A 24,594-nucleotide genomic window follows, 5' to 3' on the forward strand; every position below is an offset into this window, starting at 1 on the left:
CTTATGAATTTAAATACCAAGGGTGAGAGACAATGAATTAATTCCGATATCTGGATCCTACTTACTTTGGAGACAGAATTTGTTGTTCCAGGTGATATTTTAAATAATTCTTTCTATGCTGTGCCTATAATTTGTTTCTCATAACTTTAGCTGACATAATTACTTCAAATGTCTAAAAGTTCATTTATTTCCTCAAAACATCCATTTAGTGTATCTTAAATAATGCATAGTAAAAGCAATTACACGAGTGAGGCTTCTGTACTTTTTAAACAGTAATGATAGAAGTTAAAGGATTTCCAAAAATTCTTAAACTGACTCTTGAGCAGGAAGAATTAGGTAAGGATGAGAAATGTAACTTAAAGATTCTACCTTCATTTGGTTATAGTTCTGGTTGATATACTGATTTGGCTTAATTAACATAAAAAACAATTGCTCACTCTTACCAGTGAAAAATTGTGACAGATTCCCATCTTTGCTCACAAAAAGTCTGAGACAAACTACTCAGGTTAGATTCTTAGGTTTCATTCATGTATGTACTATAACCAGGTTATCTTTACATGGATTTATTTATAAATACCATACATCTAAGTTTATCTCATTGGATTTTGATATGCCTGAGAGCATTTGAAAAAAAAAATTGTACTAGGAATATAATTAAAACCTTAAACTAAGAAATAATGACATTACAAGAGGAGTAAGATCAAAAGGTTGAATCATACCATTCTTAGTTTAACATCTTACATCCAAATATTTCTTCTCATTGTATCTGGTGCTTTGACTAGTGCATTAAGAAGCTAGTTTGCATAAGTATTCAAGAGATGAATCTTTCTTTACCTCAATAGGTTTTATATTTATCTTAATGAAGGATTATGTTTTTGACTGAGCTCAAACTAAGAATCAATACAAAGAAAGAATAAAAAATCTGCAAGCTTTCAGAGTACTTTGGATATGGGTATGTGTAGGAAGCAGAGAGAGGAGGTGGAAGGATGGTTGCATTAATTGTAAACAATGATTCATCCTTTCTTCATTAGGATATTTTTTTTTTAAAAAGCAAAATTTTAAGTACTTTAACAACTAGTCATTTTCCATCAATCACATATTTTCTACCTGGTGTGTTTCTGTCTCCCCATTTGATTTTGTTTGCTTGTCTTGACCTACACACACCACTACATCTAGTAATACATGTATTTCTTGTCATCTTTCAGTCATTTGTTAATTTGGTCATGGTTGGTTGAAGGTTTTGTTCATTTCAGTTTGTTTTGTAATAACTTGGTGCCTATGATTTTTTTTCAAATCAATGTAAAACTAAGAGTAAAAGAGTAAAAGTGTGTTTTTTGTTGTTGTTGTTGTTTTTAGCCTGCCTAGTCCTCCTTTTTTGGGGAAATGGGACAAGAGAGAAGAAAACTAGAGAAAAATATAAGCAATGTATAGTCATCCAACATCTCTATATATTAAAATTCACTCGTTTAGTTTAAACAATATAAAATTACATTCTTACTAATGTTGTTATTTAATTTGTTTTCAAAAGTATCACATTCAATACATATATGTATAAGAGTACATATTAAAAAATGAGAAATATCTTTGGATAATTGGAGACAACTGAATTAAAAGCCATTAGTAAAAACTCCTCTCCTTCTGTATTCTCATCTTTGTTTCTTATTTGAGAGGTCTTGAATTTTTGAGGACTAAGACATCTCCTCATCATGTATTATCATTTGAATTTTGACACAACATAAATCTGTGCCAAAGAGCCTCAAAACAGATAAGCTAGCAAGATATTCATATTTATACTGCTTTTAAATAATATTTAATGCAATATTTTATAGTGTTTGTAGTTGGACTGTCCATGAATGAGTCCTTCTTGAAGTGGTCCTATAATTTAAATAGCATAAAACTAATTAATGCTTTATATATTTAAAATACACAAACTAATTTGTTAGAAATTTTGGATTATTTTAGGCAAAACATCAGGAAATATAAATAAAATAAATTAGAAAATATTCTCTATTATCCACTGTAGCTTAAAGATTAAAAGTGTTGAAAACAATCATGTAAGTTTTCTCTAATTAGAGTTTAGGATAAGTGATGAAGAAAACTTAAAGAAATTAACTCCCTAGGATACGTCCTATGGAACAATACAAAATAATGGCTAATTTGCTGCTTAGGACCAAACATTTTAAAAAAAAAAGAAAAAGAAATATATATCAACATATACATGGGCAAAAACACATCTTCAGTTAATTAGAGCAATGTGGTGTTTTCAGACAATGTGGGCTCTGCTGAACTGAATTTACTTCTCAACTTTAAATTCTATACAAGAAAACCAAAGGCATCTCAATTTAAAACCAAATTATTCTGTACAGCACATTTTCCATGTACCTGAATTCCACTCTAGGTGTGTAATAGATGAGTTACAATACTCAGGCACCTATCAGTAATGAGAAGACGAGGTTGGACAAGACAGGGCTGTCTGATCTTTGCCAGTTTCTCAGTATCGTGATGTATTACTTTCAGGCAGGCATCTTGAAGAGTCACAGAATGTAGAAGGATGACTTAGATTTCAAAAAAAAAAAAAAAGAAAATACCTTACTGATGAGGAAGAGATGATCTGTTGTGTCACGACCTCCCAAGTATAGCTCTTCTATGAATAAGGATGACACGAGGCGGTATAAGAATTTTCTCTTTTGAGAAATAAACAGTAGACATGTGCCTATGATAACTCACATGTTACGATAACGCATAGAAATGATGAACTTATTATGTGGTGACCTATATGGCCAGTTTTGAACCAAAAGCACTAGAATCAATTCCATATGTTGGAAATTGAGTACATTCATGTTGAGTAATGAGGATGATAAATGAAGGAATATGCGTGTGATTTATCACTCCTTTCTGGAGAACACCTTTAGCAATAGCAAATGTAAATCAAGATGACACTACAAAACAGATTAGTGGAAAATAGTATGCAGAATTTCAAGGAAATTAACAAGCAGGACAGAAGGTCTTTTAAAAATCACAGAAGATGAAAGGAAATATATATATATATGTGTATATATATATATATATATATATATATATATATATATATATATATATATATATACACGCATGTTTGTGTGTGTGTGTGTGTGTGTGTGAATCATTATGCTATACACCAGAAATTAACACAACATTGTAAGCTGACTATACTTCAATTAAAAAAAAATCACAGAAGAAACTCAAGTGCCTTCTGGTCTTGGTAAGAATCAGTATCAGTATTTATCTAGTCCCTTTCATCCAGGAATCTTAGTAGATTTCAAAGTATTTCAAATTGCTTTTCACCTGGTAAAGTATCCACATTGTAATTTAAATCCTACAGATATAAAAATCAAAGTGCCATATCTTTATTAAAAACTACAAAACAGGAAAAGCAAGCTAGTCATGGATCCCTCTTGTATCTTATTCACAAACACAAATGGAAGAAAGATGAGCAGAAAACCCTGTGCCTTACTAATACTATGCGGCAGGATAATTTATTGGAAAATGTATTTGTGTTTTGTTTTCTCTACTGAGGAAGAAAGAGAGTTCACTGTGTTTTGTGCTCTGCATTTTTCTCTCCCATTCTGAGCAAGCTTTTGTGTTTCTTTGCCTCAGGGGCTGTTCAAGGCCTCCAGCAGAAGGCATTTGAAAATAACCTCTCTTTCTGGCTTTTGTGAAAGTAGAAACTAAGGATCACAAATTCAAATACCGACAGAACCAGGCAGCACCTACGTGAACAAAGAAGACTGGGTTTAATTTTTCCCATATAGATTCAATGTGGTTGCATGTTTATTCATGCAGGAATAGTCTTTGCTATCATTAAGGGGTATACTGCCCCTCTTTTTTTAATTTAGAATTTTGTTTCATTTATTTTTTCTTCTTTTGATATTGTCAAAGAAAAATCGTACCAAGTTAAAGAGGCCAAGATTGTTGCAATAAGAAAGGGAGATTGAACTTAACTTTGCTAAAACAAGGTGGGATGAGCTAACGAAAATACACAAGAGGATGTGATGGGGAGGCTGGTCGATGTGGTTAGACCATCTGTGTTTGTTGATCGACACTCATCAAAGTTAGGCTCTACCATCCCACAGAGACTGGGAGGCAGGGGCACTAATTCCCTGGATGATTACATTTTAAAGGAATGGCTCCCAGGTCCTTGAGAAAGACCTTTCTGGGTTATAAAACTGGCAAGAGCCTGAGAGAAGCTTTACATCACGAAGGGGCAGAGAAAGAATTCACAATCTCAAATTTTGTAAATAAATGCTCCAAAAAATAGGAGATCAGAGATTTATAGTCAGGAAGAAGCCTAAGATTTAGTCAAACTAAGGGAAATGTTAACGCTTTCATGGTCAAAAGTGGCATGGCCATAGGGAAATCTTTCTGTTATACAAGGAAGTTAGCAGTGCAAATACGATGACAAGTGGAAGTGATCGTTGAAATAGTGTCCTGAGAACTACTTGGTACTGGTGAGGGAGATGGAAACTTGCAAGGCTCATCTAGATTGGGCAGGGATACTGTGCTCCAGCTCATGCTATCAAGAGGAATTGGAGACCCAGTTTGGCCAGATTGGTCCATTTTTTAGGAGAATCCAGATTTTTAGCTATGCAATTAATATCGTTTTTCAACACTTCAAAATATTAGTAAAAGATTGACCTGGCCAGCCAGCCATCAATCTATTCTTTCTTGCCAAATCTCAGAAAGGAATATATTAAATATCTTAAAAAGAGAGGGAAGGGGGGAACTGTCCTTTATTGGCCAGGGGTTGGGGATAAGAGAAGTGAAAAAAAGAAAAGGTAGTTCAAGAATGTGATTAAGGTCTGTCTGCGTGGGTAATGGATCATGAAGTCAACTTGCCTCCATTCCACTGGAATCAAAGGACTTTAAGGATTTGAATCAAGTAGATTTGATTTAAAGTTTAAAAAAATATCTGATATTTCCTGTAGAGTGAAATTTGTGGAATAAGAATCATATCCAAATGCAATGAATGTGTGACTTGACTGTTCTTATAGTCTACTTCACATAATAGGTATGTACAGTGGGAGAGGAGGGATGTGGTTCATATTCCACTATCTAGATGTACAAAAAAGTGATATTATTTGCTTTCTACAACTGATGTCATTTTTTAAAAATTAACTTCTCTTTCTACTTACAGAATACAGCATAGGGGCTGGAGGATTTCAACTTGCCAAATAATACCTCAGTCTTCTCATTTTTCAAACTTTGCCTTTGCATTCTCAATCTTTTTTGAATCTGTAGTCAGAATTTTAAAGTTAAACACTCAAATCAGGGCTATTTCTCCTGTTTCAAAAGGGACCTTTTCTTCCTCCCTATCTTCTTTTTTCATGTAGCCTCTAGGTGCAGGGAAATATATGTTCTTAGAGGAAGAAAGAGCTTTACAGATGTCCACTAGAATGGGACTGTTCTGGTCCTGTATCTTGGGAATCAAACTGGTAGTCAGGATTACATCATGAGAACTGAAACGTGTAGAGTTTAGGAGCACAGACAAAGGGATCCCATTCCCTGGGTTCGGAGCCCAGCTTTGCCACTTATTAGATACGTGACACTGGGAAATTACTTAAACTTTCTAGGTCTTAATACTGTCATGTGTAAAAAAGGGTAAAAACTAGTACCTACTTGTAGAGTTTTAAAAGGATACAATTATGAATGCAAACACCTGGAAATGTGGCAAGTGAAAGAGTAGAAGACAAACTAACAAAAATGCATCCTTGACGTTAAAGCTGTTTGCTGATTGATTCTCACCTAAAATTCTTGCAACTTGTTTTTCTCTTTTCTCTGACAAACCCGCGTCCCTGCTTCACTTGCTCCACTGCTTTTGTGCTAAACAGCCCCCAACCTTTCCACTGCATTCTCCACTCTCTATACTGTCTTTGTCCAGAATAGTTTACCTTTTAACCCAGAAGCTGTGTTCCAGGAGGGTGGTCATGGGCTGAGAGCCTCAGAAGAATGAACAGACCCTCCAGAGTTTCTCCATGAGGCCAGGTAGATTTATCAAGATTAAGAAGAATACAGCACCCTGGAAAATGCCCTGGTTGTTGTCACTTTTATGTTTCGTCCATTTTTTGTACAAAACCTCAGGACATCAACCTCAAGACTGATTCATAGTCTCTAAGTCATTAGTCTGGTTTGACTCCCCTTTGCCTGGCAAAGCAATAAAGTTATTTTTTTCTGATTCTCAGATTTTCAGATCCCTAGGATTGTTGCCTTGCCTCCAGTGAGAGAGATCCACACCACAGTGCCTTCCTACCCCAAAATATTATGGTCAATATGTTTTCAACTGTACCAGAAGTTTTTAGCCATCTCTCTTCACCTTGGTCAACACATAAGACAGTTGTAGTTTTGTCTAACTAAATGACAATAAATTACTTAATGAGTATAAGCAACAGGAATATAGAATTGAATTACTAGGACAATTTTATAAAATTATTTAAACTTTTGTCATTTTGAGTTAACCAAGACTCACTGAATACTTATGGGATGCAGGAAACAGATGAAGAGCTAGAGGTGGGAGGAGGGGTTATTCAGAAATTATAAAAGCATAGCCCACCTCGTAAGAGTTGAATTTTCATCCAGAAGTGGAAACAAAAATATTCACATGCATAACACCAGAAACAAGGCAAAATCACTTTAATTCACCAAAGAATTACAAATTCTGATACTCAAACAAAATAAGTTAGGACATTCCACTGAAGAAATGTCTCTAACAAGAGGAGGAAACATACAGAGTTTAAAACATCTGTATGGATTTAATTATCAGATAGAGAAGAACAATTAAAATAGGGTGCATACTTTTAGGGAATATGTAAGAATTTTTCCCTTACTGATAATTCTTAATTAAGACCTGTTTTGAGGTTAGGACAAGAGACAAAGACTGGATAAGCCAGAGCAATGAATGTTAGAAGAGACGCTCTGGTCTTTGCTACCTAAGCAAAGTGCATAATTGTGTGAAGACTCACATATGCGTTTTAGGAAAAGTACTCCACTGATAACATATAGGCTAGATCTGAAAGAAGTAAAATTTAAAGCATGTGGACTAAACAGAGTCTCACTTGCACATGTTTTTCTCCATGGGCCTTTTTTGGTTTGTGTTTTGAGAGTTTGGGTGCAGTTGGGATCTATTTCTTTATAGTGATTTGTAGGAATTTCTTAGAAGAAAAGGGTGCATGAGGAACTAACCTGGTAGCTGAGATACCAAGTTTTTCTTATTCTTTCTCACATCTCCAACTGGACTAAAACAATATACCACAATAAAAAATTAATTCTGAATTGATTTGGAATGAATTGAACTGAATTATAATGGTAAAATGAAGACTAAATATGAAAAAAGTCTCCATTATTAGATAAAGAAATAAAACTCAGAACCTATTGTCACAAAACAACTAAAAGTTGAGTGTTGATAAAAAGCAGTAGGCTGTGAACAACTGGACACAAGCTTCAATGAAATGAATTAGAAGAAGTCAAAAGGGAAAAAAAAAAAGAAGACACTAATGAACTCATCTACAAAACAGAAACAGACTCACAGACATAGTAAACAATCTGATGGTTACAGGGGAAAAGGGGTGGGAAGGGATAAATTTGGGAGTTTGAGATTTGCAAATGTTAACCACTATATATAAAAGTAGGTAAAAAACAAATTTCTTTTGTAGAGCACAGGGAACTACATTCAATATCTTGTTATAACCTTTAATGAAAAAGAATATAAAAACAAGGAAAATTTTATCTCAGAAAAAAAAACATGTTACTGTATATAAAAAGATAAACAATAAGACATACTGTGAAGCACAGGGAACCTTATTCAATTTTTTGTAGTAACATATATTGGAGAAGAATCTGAAAAGAAAAAAATATATATGTATGTATATGTGTAACTGAATCACTTTGCTGTATACATGAAACTAACACTGTAAATCAACTACACTTCAATAAAAAATTAAAAAAAAAAAGAAGTCAAGGCTTATCTATTAAAACTGTCCCTTTGCCAGAAGTTTATGATGGTCACCATTTTATTCAAAGAAATTTTCCTTTAGAGAAAATGTGTTGATTCCAGAAAATGTTTATATGTTATTGTAAAGGCATTTTTCCCAAGTATAAATTCAACTCTGCAAGATTTCTTAGAAGTCCAATCTCTTCTTTTATATGTTAGTGCACGGGGTTGAGCTGATTATACTAGTTGTTCTGCTCTATGCTCATTATGTTTGTCTTTTCCATTTAATATTGACTGTCCTTCCCTCCTCGTATCCATTGGCAATTTTCCTATGTGTTGCCATAAAATGTATATTGTTGCTTTGTGTGCATATATTTTAATGCACAAAAATTATTTGTGTCATACATCTCATTGTTCTTACTTTGTTCCACTAGAATTTCAAATTCTTTCCGTGTTTTTATGTATAGATACATTCCATTGCTTCTGACTTCTACTTGAATTCCATGGAGTGTATTAATTATGCTTTACTTATCCATTCCGACAGTGATGGACACCATGATTAACTCTAATTCTCTACACTCACAAGAATGCTGTCAAAAATACTCTTGTTTGTTTCCATTAGAAATCTCTATGAGAATCCCTTAGGAGAGGCCTTATTGGGTTGTAGGCTGAACTTATTCATACAGATTATAAACAATTTGATCTCCAGGATGGAGATGCCAACCTTTTCTCTTACCAACAGTGCATGAACATTCCTACATCCTTACATCCTCACTAACGCTTGCAATTAATCCAGCTTTCAATAGATAAAAAATAATGTCTCACGTTTTCATTTTCAATTCTTTCACTCTTCAATTAATACATGAACTTGAGCATGTCTCAAATGTGCCTGCTAGCTTTTTGTTTCCTCTTCTGTAAATCGCATGATTTATTTTCTCTAATAAACTGATACACCTAAGCTGATATGCATAAGTTCACTATTTACTCCACATAGAAGTTCTCTCATCATTTTTATCTCCTACAAGACAAACAAACAAACAAAAAACCCTTTTCAATCTATGATCTGTTATCTTTGACTCTAATACTTTTTTACTGAATATAAATGCTTAAGCATTCGTTGTAACAAAATTTTCAGTATTTTAATCTTTTTTTTTTTTTTTTTTTTACTTTGATGTTCTTGTTGTTAGAAATTCTTCTTCATCCTAAGGTAACAAAAATCACTGCATGACCTCAAATTAATTGTAAAATGTTACCATTCCAATTTTAATTATTTCTAAGTTTTACTTTGAAACACTGGTATCTGTACAATCTCATGGAACTGATCATCTTGCATGTCCTTTAAAATAGGGGAAAGTGATGATAAGAAAGGATAAACATTCATCTTTCAGAAAAAATAAAGACTTCTAGTTCTTTGGCAGAGAAGAATACAAAAAGGGGCATACCCACCAGGATTAAATCGCATAAAAGATACAACATAGTGGTGTTGTGGACTGATTTGTGCAGCCTCCCAACTCCCACCCAATTCATATGTTGTAGTCCTAATTCTCACTGTGTCAGCCTGTGTCTGTATTTGAAAATAGGGGCCTTTAAAGAGGCAATTAAGTTAAAATGAGGCCATTCAGGTGACCCTAATTCAATCTGCCTGGTGTCCTTATAAGAAGCAGGGAAGAGAACATAAAGAGAGAGAAAGACACCAGGGGTGTCTCTGTACAGAGAAGAGGCCATGCGAAGACACGATGAGGAAGGAGACATCTGTCAATCAAGGAGAGAGTCCTGAGGAGAAATCAGACCTGCTGCCATCTTGATCTTGGACTTCTAGCCCCTAGAATTACAAGAACATAAGTGTGTGTTGTTTAAACCACCCAGTGTGTGATACTTTGTTTTGACAGCCCTAGCAAACTAATACAAGTATATTAACATGGAAGCCAAACTCTAGATTAAGCTTTCAGGAAACATTCTTACCCCTAAACGCTATTAGAATTATAAGACAATTACTCCAGTTAAATGATGACATTAACACCCCTTGAAAAGATTTACAGCTACTAAGTGATAAATGCTAAAAGATCTTGTACATTAACTTGTGCTTAACAGATGGGGCTGTGGAATGTTAGTTCATTTCTAGCACTGACCTCCATGTTCTATTAACTACTGTTCATTGTTTACTTAGCTGTGCTGCTGTAAGAAGAAATGTTGCGAAGGCTTGGCGTACGTAATAGAACAGAAAAACAATACAGTTGTCCCTAAAGAAAAGCAGCTATTAGTTTAATTTCCCTTAAAGAAAAAGTTTCAACAAGCACTGGTCCACTCCACTCAAGAAAATTGTTTATTCTTTAACCAAACATAAATTGAAGTGTGACTCCTATTTCTTATTTCCCTTGATTCTCTATTTCCCATTTTAAATAAAGAGTTCCTCATTGGAATAACAGTGACTACTATCCTTATGCAAATCCAAGGGAAGCATATTTCCACTTGTTATCAATGCTTTGACAGCAGAAGCTTAAGTTCAAAAATGATGTTTTTTTTTTTTTTTCTTAAATAGACCTCTTTCAACCTTTAGAAACTCGGTCGGTCTGAGATAGGTTTCTTAATATATTCAATGCTTTGATGATAACCAGAGCAAGGGCTGTATATGCAACTGTCAGTAAATACACATGGCGAGGAAAAGCGTTATGAAATCACTCAAGATAAAATTTATTGGGGAAAACTGGAGCCACTATCATCAGTCAACTGTCTCCCTTCATTTCACGTAGGTATATTGCCTTTAATTTTTTTTTAACTTACCAAGAAGCATATCGTAGAAGCAAAAAAAAAAAAAAAAAAAAAAAATGGTAAGGACTGATTGATTTTATAGAATGCACAAGCCTCCTGGCCTTAACTGGACTGAAGTTTACCTGAGTAATTCTTATATACCTAAATGATGATGCCTTCTTAGAGTGGTGATAAAACACCGGCTCGGTCCCACGTTAAACCAGCCAGGCGTAGAGGACAACCTCCCTCTCTCATCCTCATTCCTGACGATCAGATTATATATCACCGGGACAACAGCCTGTCTAATTCCCAGATATGAAATGCTTCTTTGTGCTCCCACATACACTAAGGAAAACATTGCCAAGTTTGCCAGCTCCCTAGGAGTGATCATGACGAGTTGATTGTCACCAAGTAACGACCATTTTACTCAGCCCTATCCGAATACCATGTCAGTGCAAACCAATTGGAAATGCATTCAGATGGTTTGGCTTTGAGAATCTTATAATCTTGTCTTTATTTTCACAGCATTGGGTCAGCAGCTGTGAGCAACAAATTGTGAAAATGCATACGAAGGTTGTCCCTCTCTCCTTCTTGCTTTCTGGCCCCTCCTCCTTCCTCCCCCTCCCCCCTCCCTCCATGTCATTTCTGCTCTCACCCCTGCCCTTTCGTCATTGCCAGGATCATAGCAATGAGGCTGTGTTGATCTGGAATCAAATCCTGGGCTGTCATTTAATATCTGAGCAACTGTTGACAAGATATTTAACTTTCTGAACTTTAATATCTTCCTCCATAAAGTGAAGCTAAGAACGCTTACCTCGGAGTGTGGTTGTAAGGTTTAATCTAAATTATGTATTGCTATACTCAGATACTTAGTCTAGTGCCTGGCAAAGATTTGTCTCAATAAATTTTAGTATAATCAAACTCCATCCCTATGTTGGACTTTTTAAAAGACATTTTATTGACCTCAAAGAGTAGTAACACAAAATTGCAAGGATCTCTAAGAAGACAGATGAACTTGTTTTGATTCAAAAGACTAGGAGAAGGTGGGGAAGGTATAACTCAGTGGTAGAATGCATGCTGAACATGCGTGAGGTCTTGGACTCAATCCCCAGCACCTCCATTTAAAAAAATAAATAAATAAACCTAATTACTTCCCTCTCACAAAACATAATTTAAAAAATAATAAAATGAATTCAAATAAAAAAGACAAAAAAGAAATTGACATGAATGTATACTAACTATATTTCAATTTAAAAAAAATCAAAGCAAACTAAAATTAAAAAAAAAAACTGGGAAAATTCCATGTTTTAGAACTCAAGATATAAGCAAGAATAGACACTTCATCTAAGTTGGATATTGATATGTGCCTGTAATGCCTTAATCAAAAACAAATATAGTTCCTTCTATATTTTTATGGAAAACATTGTTCTATACTTTTCCCATGAGCTCTTGAATTGGCTCGTAAAAGAGCTCTAAAACATTCCAGTATTGCCATTGCACCACATGCCCTTGCAAAGGCTACTCTACGCATTTGTCAGTTTAAATGGTAGGACGATGAAACCTGAGGAGGCTGGGATGCGCTGGCCGCTGCAGCAAGGATGCCTTTCCGGCCAAATTGTCTTCTGATCTTATCCCAGTTCCTTGGCTGCACATGTGCCTGCTGATAGCTCAGGATTCTGAGTTCTTTTTGGAGTTGGATGCTTTTGGTTTGGGTTTGAAATAGCTTTCCCAAATAGTTCCTCCAGGGTAAGGCTGTGTTTTTATCTGTTTTGTTTTTAGTACTGACCTTCTAAAGCCCTGTTTCTGTGTTCAATGTTGATAAACTTCCCGTAAATTGATCACCTGAATTGGGTGGGCTTTAGATCTTTTCCTCTTTCATGGAAAGCTTTGCAGTTGGGAAACTTTGGACTCTATGTAAATCAGCTCCTCTGATGCCCACTGCTGGTCCAGTTGTGTTGAGGAAGTATCTGGGTGTTGAAGGGTCACTTTAACTGGTGATTTGTCTTTTAAAAAAATTCTAATTTATCACAGGTAGATAATTAAAAAAAAAAAAATACCACGATGGTTAATTTTATATGTCAGTTTGACTGAGTCGTGGAGTGCCCAGATACTTGGTCAAACATTCTATGGGTGTTTGTGATGAAATTAACAGAATAAAGCAGATTGCCCCTCAGCTAATGTGGGTGGGCCTCATCCAATGGATTGAAGACCTAAGTAGAAGAGAAGTCCTGACCCTCGCTCAGATAGGAGGGAATTCCTTCTGGCTGACTGCCTTGGCGTGGAGACATTGGTTTTTCCTGTCTTCAGACTTCAACTGAAACATCAGCTAGTCCTGGGTCTCAAGTCTACAGCTGTCAGACTGGAACCACCGGCTCTTCCAACCTCAGGCTGGAACTAAGCCATCAGTTCTTCTGGACTTTCAGTCTGCCAACTTACCCTGGAGATGTTGGGGTTGTACCTCTCCATAATCTCATGAGCCCATTGTTCATAATAAGGGATGGTGATTATGGATATATACACATATATGTGTATATATATATATATATATATCTTATAGGTTCTTTTTTTATGGAAAACCCTATCTATACACTATACTAAAATTAGCTCCTATGAAAATGAAATAAATAAAACAAGACATGCAGAACTCAAGACCCAGCTGTATTTTTTAGAATTACAAAATTAAACAGATGTGAAATCACTGTCAATTTACGATAAAAGTTTGTAAGTGCTTTCTTTCAATTTTTGTTCTTACTTTATTGTGAAGCAATAAAGAATAGCTCATGGATATGTTAGTGGATAGAGGGACCCCTAAATTAGGAAGCCCACCAAAGTGTGGGTTCTTGCCGCTGACTGTGAAAGAATTCGCACAGCAGAGGCAGAGGGATGAAGTGAAAGGCTGCTTTATTGCTCAGAAGGGGAAAAGTGCTCGAGAAGGGATAAGGGAAGAAAAACAGTTGAGTGAGGAAGAGGTGCTGGAGTGGGGAGCTGTCAGCCAAGACGGGCGGTAGGGACAGCTCCAGCCTGCATCAGGCCACGTGGACTTTTATGGGAGGCTTCTGCCATCATGTCCTCATTCAGGGTTTGATGGAGCCAATCAATCCTTGCTTGAGTTTTTCAGTCCTTGTGTGGGCTTTTCTGGTTGTTGTCATGTTAATCATCAACAGTAATGGTGCTGGTGGGTGTGTCATTTAGCATGTTAATATATTGCAATGAGCCTATAATGAGGCTCAAGTTCCACTGGAAGTCAAACTCTCCAAGGTCTTGGACTGGGTGGGTATTAACCTGTGCTTATTTCTTCTCTGCAGCTGCCTCCTGAGACTTAGATAAGAGTAATTAGTTTCTATTTGAGAGAGGGGCAGGGGTATGGCCCTGGAGGCAACAGCCTTGGTAACAAAAACAAAAGTTGTTTTTAATCAGAATGCCTCCAAACTAGTGGACCTAGCACCCGCCCCCCCCCCCAATTCTCCAAAGATTCTGTTCAGCCATGCAAATTTTAACAGGAAATGAAGAAATAATCTCAGTTAATTGTTGAGATGGGTGGTCAGAGTCCTTGTCATCCTCATCCCCCAGAGCCTGCAGGCTTGTCCTAATCAGCTGCATGCGCCTGCTCTTCTGTGACTCAGGGAGGCCTGGGAGACTCAGCTTTCCTATAAACAAGAAGCAGGGGAGGGGCACAGTGTCCTGTTCCCTTTCAGATACACAAAGGTCTATAGTCTAAACTGTGAGTAGCACTATTCTAACATGTTTTAATAAGCCACTAGAGAATAGATATGTAAATGTTTCTTTTCAAGTGAGTGAGGAAAGGTTGTAGAGAAGAAGTAATTGAATTGGCATAAATCCTTTACCGTATTAAATATATTTTTTGAATATACCCAATATTGAGTTTTTAATATTTTATTACACTAAACACATGAGTGTTACAAAATCAGTAACATAAAAACATTTCCTTAGTGAAAATAAATAACCCTACATTCAAGGAGGAATGAATGCTAAGAAACATTTAAGCAGAAATATGATGTGTGACTTTTTATTTAGAAAAGTTAGAAATCAGTATTTTTTTAAATATTGATGTTTTCCCCTTAAACTCTGCATTCTTTATGGAGGATGTGATGTAAAATGGAACTTGTGGAATGAGCGGGATGTATCCATGGAGGAGTAAAGAGAGATATGGCCAAAATTTTAGAGAGACATATTCTGGGAAATGGAAATTGAAGCGGGGTAGTGGACAATCTTGAAAAACAAGATGAGAAGATTGATGTTACTGATAGAAATAGTAAGTCTCAGGGATTTTGAATTGAAGAATTGCATAAAAAATGCTGTGTAGAGACAGGAAGGGGATAGGGCACAGCCATTCAAGGAATGCTACAGCAATTGCCATCGAAATGGTGAAAGACTCAACCCCCAGTAGCCTTGAGGCTCAAGATGGTGGGAGATTTGACTTCTAGCAGAAATTGAGCTCATTATACGCTCATTGTAATATATTAACATGGTGAATAACACCCACAGGCGCCATGGCAGCCCCAAGGCTAGCCACAACAGGTCAAAGAGTGGGAAATGGCCAACTTCCTGGGAATCCCAGCCCCTTCCCAGGCTAGTTAGACTGGTCCTTACAATTATTAGCATATGAAGCCACCAAGCCCATAAAAAATGACAACATGGTGCCTTGCGACTGCCACCCTCTCTCTCTCCCCCGCTTCGGAGATGGGCCGCACTCTGTCTTTGGAGAGTGTACCTACTTTTACTCTAATCTGAGCACCCAACCCCCACACCTCGTGGCCTTTCTCTTGCCTTTCAATGTATCTCTCTAAATAAATCTACCTTTACTGAACTATGGCGCGCTCTTGAATTCTTTCCTGCACGAAGCCAAGGACCCACACTTGGCGGGCACGTCCCAGGAACTCAGCTGAAGCCTGGGACACGGCCCTTCTTATGCCCCACATCCATTTTTTCTGCATCATATCGGTATTGAGGGAGACTCTCCCCTACTATCAGGAAAAACCACTGGAAGTCAGGAAAAATTAAGATTACAGTAGTATCATTTATATCAGATAATCCAGACAGAGTTAATGACATTTTCAATCAATACTGCATTCCATTGTCACCAAAATAGTCTTGGGAGTCAGTGAATACACATTTTTCATTTCTCAAGAATAAGGGCCAAATATATAAGGAAGAAGCATGCCTCTCATAAAGTAGACTGAGGTCTCTGAGAGTTAATACTCATGGTGGTGACAGATGTTTTTCCCGACATAATTTAGAAGACACCTAGCCAATGCTATTTTCAGTGAAAAGTAAACCTGAGCCAAACTTTCCCATGTTTTCTATGCTCCCTGACACTAAAATTCACACCTCCCCTTTAGAAGCCTTCAGAAGGATAGCCAGAAAGAGGTAATTAACAGTGAGCTGAAACAAGATGTGTTTTTACAACACAAAGAGAAAGATAGGACCGGATCTCCCTTAACAGGGGAGCAACCCTGGGGAAGGTATAAAAGGAGGGCGAAAGTTGAGATTGTAAGAATTCTAAAACAAAAACTGGAAAGAGAGCCAACTATAGAAATAGAAAATATAAAATAAGAGTCAGGAAAAGAAAAAGTTAGGACTTAAAGGGAAGATCTCTGTGAAAAACCATCTAAAATCTGAAAGAGTTAAAGTCTTGCCTTCCTTATCTTTTTTTTTTTTTTTCCACTCTCCAACCCAAATGCTTTGTTTTGTGTGTTGCAGGTGGTGAGTTAGTTCAGAATCTAACTCCGAGACCCCATGTGCTGTACTGCCTTAAAATACTTAGGAAGATCCTGGGAAAAAAGCATGTCCATTAGAGGTCGCTGTGTGCTAATCCAGGGAGATCGGAGTGAGGGTCTGGAGAACACATGAAAGAGGGATAGTACATACTCTTGTGATCTGGTGGCTCATAGGCTTTTCTTTTGGAGAGATTAGTAGGTAGTGAGGTCTCTCCAAATTCAGTAGATCAAAAGGACCTGTCCTCTGAGTAAATATCCCTCCAGAATTAAAGAAGGGCCAAGTCATAACAGTTTTATTCGAAAGGTTCTTTTTGCATAAAATACAAAACAAAAGACATCAAACTCCTAAAAGAATATAATCATATCCATACTATGAGCAAGTATTTACTGAATATTTGCTGCATTCATAGCCCTGTGTCAGCCACTGACACTGAGATGCTGGATAATCTCTCTGGAGAGACAGAAAGGACAAAGACAAGGTATTATACATTGTGACATATAATCAGATGCTAAATTCTGTGATGTAAACATTGGGGGTCATGAAATGAGGGAAAGGACATCAGTGTGGGGTAAATAAGGGAGCAAGGAATTCTTCCAGGAGCCGAAGAACAATTTAGCCATAAATGACAAGTAATAATGTGGACAGGAGCATATAAAGGAGAACACAAAGGATCCAGTTAGGGGTGATTATATTCTTTTTAAATTTATTTTTTAATGGTGGTACCAGAGATTGAACCCAGGACCTCCTGCATGTTAAGCATGTGTTCTGCCATTGAGCTATTACCTGACCCCTGGTGATTATATTCGGAAATGCAGTCCATCAGCATATGATCTTTTTCCTGGAAAAAAAGAAAACAACAACAGTAAACTGAAAAAAAAAATGCATCCCCCACCCCCACAAAGAGCCATCTTATGGCCTCAAAGCACTCATCACTACAATTTGTTTTAGTATATTTAAAACATCACATAAATTTTAAAAATTTATCTGCAGGATTTATATGTCAGGTTTTTATTCTTTTAAGTCTCAACTTTCCTGTTCAAACCTCCTTATTTGTTCCCAGTCACAGACTACCATGGTGATATGTTTCCTTGCCCCTGTCTTATTGCTTTTTCACTCACTGATAAATACAGGCAAACAGGAAGAGCATAACTCATTTACAGATAAGATGCTTACAGCTTATGATCAATAGTTTATATCCCTTAAATGCAGCAGCTCGGCTAAAACCATTACAGCCAGAATTTATTCCTAGTAAATCAATACGATTATCCTCCTTCAGAATCTGGATAGTGTAGGGACGCTCATTATATAATGAAGCCCATTCTTTTCTAGCCATCTACATGTTTTGGAGAGTGTAAACCTCAGAACTGATTTTTCACAAGAGAATCTATACTGAGTTTTCAATGAAAGGTGTGTGTGTCACTTCGTGGTTGCCAAGGTGCGGGTCCTAAGATGATCTTAAGAGTGAGTACACGCTGGTGGGTTAAATGACTTAAACGTTTCAAGGGCGATATCTCAAAGCTAAAAAATGATTTCTTTTCCATGTCCTTGGTGCAAGTAAGAAGCATTCCATTTACAAACTGATGCTCTTTTCCCAGTGATTTGTTTCCTGGGGGGGTTTACTGTCAGGAATACAGAGTTCTGCTTTAATTCCATGTTTCTTGTGAGGCGAAACTTCCTGGCACATCTCAGGAACTCCAGCGTGTTAGGCAAACAGAGAAATAGTTCTTGCCTTAAAAAGAGTTGCCGAATGATCTTTGCTTTGAGTGTGACGGATCACACAGCAAGCCCTGTGAATTTTAAGCGGCGACATTTTCAGGGTTCCTTGTCACAGCTGTAGTCACTTACCCTGACTGGTCCAAAGAATGTATATCATGAAATACTTTCTTTTGCCCAAGTAATAAAAGACTCTAATGCTTTGAGGAGACCCATGAAAACTGATAGCATCCGGGATGGTTTTGCAGCTTAGAGATCTCAGCAGTCTCTAAATCTGTCATAATGTGTGTTTAACAGAAAAGAAAAACACTGGGGAGCTGACTTGTTTCATTAAGGGCCTCCTACATTCTCATAACCAGAGAGGAGATTTTATCATTGTTATCTTAGCAACAAGACACTGGCTTCCTTCTGACACCACGTTGGTGGGAATGATTTTAAGCAATTCCTGCTCTCAGCCTGCTTGCCTCCCACACCAGCATCCTCTCAGGAACTTGTATAACCATGGAAAATGAGTCTGCTTTTTCCTTGATGGCTCTGGAAATGTGACTCAGAAGCGTTCGTTATTCATAGAGCAAAATGGAAATGGGATGAGTTGCTGGACTTAATCTGAATCATTTGGAAATTCATTATGTCTTTGGTGGCACCTTAACAGTGATAGATACAGAGATGTGAGCTGCAGGGTAATAATAGCCCCTTGTTGAATTGGAAAGGTTACCTGACGTGATGACAAGTGAACTCCTGTCATATGCTTGGACATATGCACAGGACATATGGGAGTTTTGCCACATGGGACGACTTTATTATTGAATCTTACAGGACACTTGAGTTGCACTGTTCATGAAAAGATCTAAATCATATTACTTGAATATGATTCTAACAGCATACATAAGGCAACACTGAAGCAAAGTCCCCTGACTCAAGTAAGTTGAATGACAATGAACCAAATTGTCCAACTACACTTCATATTATTTTTTGATTGTGATTTTTTTCATTATTGATTGTGATCTTTATTCTTTTTGTTTATTTTATTTTTTATTAAGGTATGGTTGGTGTACAACATTATATAAGATACAGGTGTACAATTTTTAAAGGTTATACTCCATTTATAGTTATTTTAAAATATTGGCTATATTCCCCATGTTGTACAATATAACCTTGTAGCTTATTTTATAAATAATAGTTTGTACCTCTTAAACCCCAACCCCTAATTTACCCCTCCTCCTTTCCCTCTCCCACTGGTAACCACATGTTTGTTCTCTATATCTGTGAGTCTGCTTGTTTTTTGTTATATTCACTGGTTCATTGTATTTTTAAAATTTCATGCATAAATGATATTATACAGCATTTGTCTTCCTCTGTCTGATTTATTTCACTTAGCATACTGCCCTCCAAGTCTATCCATGTTGCTGCAAATGGCAAAATTTTATTCTCTTTTATCCTTTTTTATGGTTGAGTAGTATTCCATTGTATGTATATACCACATCTTTATCCTTCATCTCTTAATGGATACTTAGATTGTGACCATTTCTTGGCAATGGTAACTAATGCTGCTATGAACATTGGGGCGCCTGTATCTTTTCGAATGAGTGGTTTTTTTTTTTTAGATATGTACCCAGGGGTGGAATTGCTGGTCATATGGTTGTTCTTAGTTTTTGTTTTTTTTTTTTAACATTTTTTATTGACTTATAATCATTTTACAATGTTGTGTCAAATTCCAGTGTTCAGCACAATTTTTTAGTCATTCATGGACATATACACACTCATTGTCACATTTTTTTCTCTGTGTGTTCTACTTTAGTTTTTGAGAAACCCCCATACTGTTTTCCACAGTGGTTGCACCAATATACATTCCCACCAACAGTATAGGAGGGTTCCTCTTTCCCCACATTCTCACCAACATTTATTATTTGTGCTCTTTTTGGTGATAGCCATTCTAACAGGTATGAGATGATATCTCATTGTGATTTTGATTTACATTTCCTTGATGATTAGCAATGTTGAGCATGTTTTCATGTGCCGGTTGCCATTTGCATTTCCTCTTTGGAAAAATGTCTATTCAGTTCTTCTGCCCATTTTTAAATTGTTTCATTTCTGTTGTTGTTGTTGAGTTGTATGAGCTGTTTATATATGTTGGATATTAACTGCTTATCGGTTGCATCATTTGCAAATATTTTCTCTCATTTAGTAGACTGTCTTTTCTTTTGGTTTCTTTTGCTGTGTGAAAGCTTTTAAGTTTAATCATATTATACTGTTAAAAGGAGATTTTCTACTGTTGCATTTGTCAACATCAAATGTTTCCAAAACAGTTACAGTTCCTTCTTAGACCAAAATATATATAAATGATCTTTATTTGGTAGGCATAATGCCTTTCTAATTTTCCTTAATTGGTTAATTCTAAGTAATCATATTCCATGATGTATACATGTCTTTTTTGAGTAAATATGGGCAAGTTTCCAATTCAAGCCTGTTGCTCTTCTCCTCAATAGATTGTTTTAAAAGTTGTGGTACTGGCACCATTTCTGTAATAGATCATAATATATAAGATCATGGCTTTTGGGTTAAGTCAAATCAGAGTTTAAATACCGTGTCTACTAATTGCTTGCTAAGAAATTTCGGATAAAATTTAAACTCATTAAATTTCAACTTCTTCATTTACAAAAATGTGCAAATGTAGTACTTATCCCATACCATATATTAAACAAACAAGTCTTGTGTGAGGATTGATTTCAGGACAGTACTTTGAACAGTATCTGGCTTAAAGTAAATAATCAATGTTTATTATTAATTATGGATAAAAAATATAATATTCATAGGTACCTGAACTGTACTTACTCAGTTAGGGTAACTTTACAAAGAGTCACTAAATATTATCCTTTGTTAGAATTCTATCCAGGGCTAGGGACAAACAGTCAAGTGCATTTTACATATTTAATCTCGCTCTTTGCTAGTTGTCTGTGGTGATACGGGCCAGTTAAGTATTGTTCAGGATAATATTTTCTTTACCATCAAAGAACTGTGCATAGAACTCTGAGACCATGAGTTTCATAACTGTACTTCACTCCTAAAACCTTAGATCATCTTTTACTATAGCGTTTACTTACAGTTTCACACATTATAAATTGATTATTGTTTTTGATTAATCATAAGGGGTGAAATTGGATCCACCTTCAAATCAGATTCAACCCAAGGGATGACTGTGAATAGAAATTGTCTCCACTGAATTGTCAAAAATGAATCATTTCTGTTTTACATGATTAACTAAAACAACCAACTGGTGACTTTGTGGAAACAGTGGTCCCTCCAGGGCCATCCATGGGTCCCTTGGCACCCTGGTTGGCAAGCAATTCTCTACATAATTGACAAAGAATTCTCACTCATGAATAAATAATGGTGCTGACCTCCAGGCTGTTGTCTATGGAACATGGCACACATTTCTTCTATTTTTGACTTTTCAATCTTTTTTTAAAGTATTTTATTATTTCTCCACTCTGTCAAAACATATCAATGTTATTCTGAAAAACTTTGATCCATAATGCCACTGTTCCACCTTTTCTTCCTTTTCTGTATAAATATCCATCACTGTTGACATTTAACATTCACGAATGATGGTAGCAGATTTCACTTATGCATGATTGGGTATGGTTTTCTATATTTAGACACGTGTTTGGTTTATCCATAAAATCTCCCCAACTCTTTGTAGTCATACATTACAACAATCCCATTAATTTCATAAAATAAATTTGACCAACTAGGATCTTTCAAACATTCTTTTCTCATGTTATAAATATAAATACACACTTTTTGCCAATTAAGATACATGAATAAATCATTATGATAGATGTTTCACAAAATCATATATTAAATCACATTCAGAAAATTAGAAGAACTGAGCAATGTCTTTGGATAGGACTGGATTATACTCAGTCTGACACCTGATATATGTGGAACTCCCTGTTCTTTGAGTAATTCACCCACTACAGGATTAACCTGGTAAGATTAGGTGAGACTCAGTGTTACAACTCTGCACAGATGTTGTTGCACCAGGGCAGCGTTGGCTCAAGGATTAGCTCTTTATTTTGGTTTACTGTAATTGCAATTCCCACAGACAATTACGGTAGCATCTTATTAGAATCTGTATTTCATTCGATTTTCGACACTAAATTTTCCCTCTATAATCGAGGGAATTATCTATTAATCCAGAAATACCTTTAAATTGGAATATTTTGGTCATTTGCATCCACATATTGGGGTCATGCTCTACAGTGTTTTGCCATAAGTCAAATGTTGTTTAATTTTAGATCCAAAGACAAGGACATAAGTATAGCACAGATTCTTCTAAAGTCAGTCTTGCTGCTTAGGCCAAAAGGAGAAGTCCAAGTGCAGGATACACACATGCACACACACATGTACATGCACATAAACACATGTGTGTACATGTGCACGCATACATGTCATGTGTACATAAGATGTACATTCATGAGTATACATATGTGCATGCATAAATATATTTGCATTATGAATAAGTGAATAATACACAAGTTTTATTTTAGCTATCAAATAACCTAGTAATCATAAGTCATGGGCATTGTGGTTTAAAGCAAGCATGGAGGTCAAGGAAGGCAAAACGGCTGTGGATCCAGGAACGAGAGTAGCCAGTCCAGAGTGCAGAGGCAGTGGAACCAGCACCGGGCTTGGGGTTGGGAGCTGCATGTGCACCCCACCCAGGTTGCCCAGCTCCGTCATGAGCCCTTGCTGTGTGGCATAACTCTGTAAACACTGCCATACTAGCCACTCTTTTCCCCAAGACTCTCTCTCTCCACCACTACCACTACTAAGTTTTATGGTTGTTCCATTTTCACAAAGGAAGCTGGGACCAAAGTCTATACATATCTTTTAGTCTGATTGGCTTTTCCTCCTCTGTTTCTGACTTTGGTTTATCCTCATGTTCCTCTGATCCTACAGCTGGACTCAGTGCTTATAAAAAGGCATCCTAACTAGTAGACCTCCTTCCCAGAGGATGCAGACCATCTCTGAGTACAAAGCTGGACGAGCTTAGTGCGGGAGAGATCTCTGCCACCACCCACTGGCTCTCAGCCAGGCGACCCTGTGCCGGGCACGGTTGTCACAGCCCTGTGTGTCTGCCTTCCTGGGAAGCCTACACTTGGCCAGGTAACTTACTCTGTCATACCTTGTAATGGCTTAAACTAACTTAAGTTTCTAAGACCTCTGCTGTAATTCTTAACACAACCAGTCTCTGTTGTTTGGGGACTTTGCCAAAATCACAGAGAGCTTACTTTTACAAGTCTTCCTCTTAATTCATTGCTTACTTTTTCGAATCTGTGAGATGAACTATCACAACATTAGGAAATAGAAATAATTTGAGAGATATTTTTTTAAGTGACTTTTTGGAATGTTTCCAAAACAAATGGGCTTGACAAAGAGGTTTGCCAAAATCAAGTTTAATGGTCACGATGTGGCAGCTGCTTCAAAAGAGGGTGTTTTCTGTCCTTCCTCTATAATCTTCCCAGAGACAGAGATATTGGATGGGGATGACATCCAATTATTACATTTTTCCCCTTTTTCTGAAACACTGCAAGCAAGGACTTCTGTAGTCTCTGAAATAAACATGTAAAAGTAGCAGGTAGACAAAATTGTAGTTGGAAGACAGGTAGAAGAAAACACTTCCATTGCTTTTTTACTCCTTTAAACAGCATGGTTAAAATATCTCTTGGGCTGGAATATTCAGAGTGGAAACAGTTTATCTATTTTATCTCCCCTCCAGGAATAGGAAGAATTGTGGTCTGGCTAATATCCAGGAAACTTTCTTGCTGAAGCCAGTAGAATTCCCAACTCTGTTTAAGGCATAAATTATTTTAAAGGTTTTTGTCATTGTGTTGACCTGGATTCAAATCCTGCCTTCGAAATCTTGAAGAAGAGCATTGTCTGTTTGGAGTGCACACATCAAGTCATTTAATAATGCTGTCTCTGAATATAATGTAATCCATAACTTCACTAACTACGAAATCCTTTAGGGAATCAGGTGGCTTTCTCATTGAGAAACTTACACATTTGACATATGAAATATAGCTATGAAAGGTGAAACAATGAAACAAATGAAACTCAGTGCTAACTTTGGCAGCATACATCCCAAAATTGGAAAACACCCGCAACATCTTTGTGGCCACTGGACCAGAGTGATCTGGACCTCGTACCGTGAAACTCACTGGAGAAATATACAGAATAACTTATTGAAGACTCACTTGATTAAAATCTCCCTGGATTTAGTGAAGCAGACATCCACAAATTAAGCCATCTGTGAACCAATCGGGTAAATTCAGATTATGTATCAAGGGTCAGAGGCAGTACCTGTATAAAAGCTACTACCTGCTTGATCAGTCATTATCTTTTGACTCACCTGAATAGAGTGGCTT

General features: G+C 36.6%; 1 long non-coding RNA gene across 2 annotated transcripts in view; it reads right to left on the minus strand.

The window, feature by feature from the left end:
* LOC141579813 (uncharacterized) overlaps window positions 1–24,594 on the minus strand; it is a 43,207-nt gene that overhangs the window by 1,485 nt on the left and 17,128 nt on the right. For both annotated transcript variants that reach the window (XR_012511826.1, XR_012511825.1), the window contains one exon: window positions 17,234–17,288. This is a non-coding gene — a long non-coding RNA (uncharacterized LOC141579813). The remainder of the gene's footprint in view (window positions 1–17,233; window positions 17,289–24,594) is intronic.

This window comes from Camelus bactrianus, chromosome 14, assembly GCF_048773025.1.
Source record: "Camelus bactrianus isolate YW-2024 breed Bactrian camel chromosome 14, ASM4877302v1, whole genome shotgun sequence".
In the NCBI taxonomy this organism is placed as follows: domain Eukaryota; kingdom Metazoa; phylum Chordata; class Mammalia; order Artiodactyla; family Camelidae; genus Camelus; species Camelus bactrianus.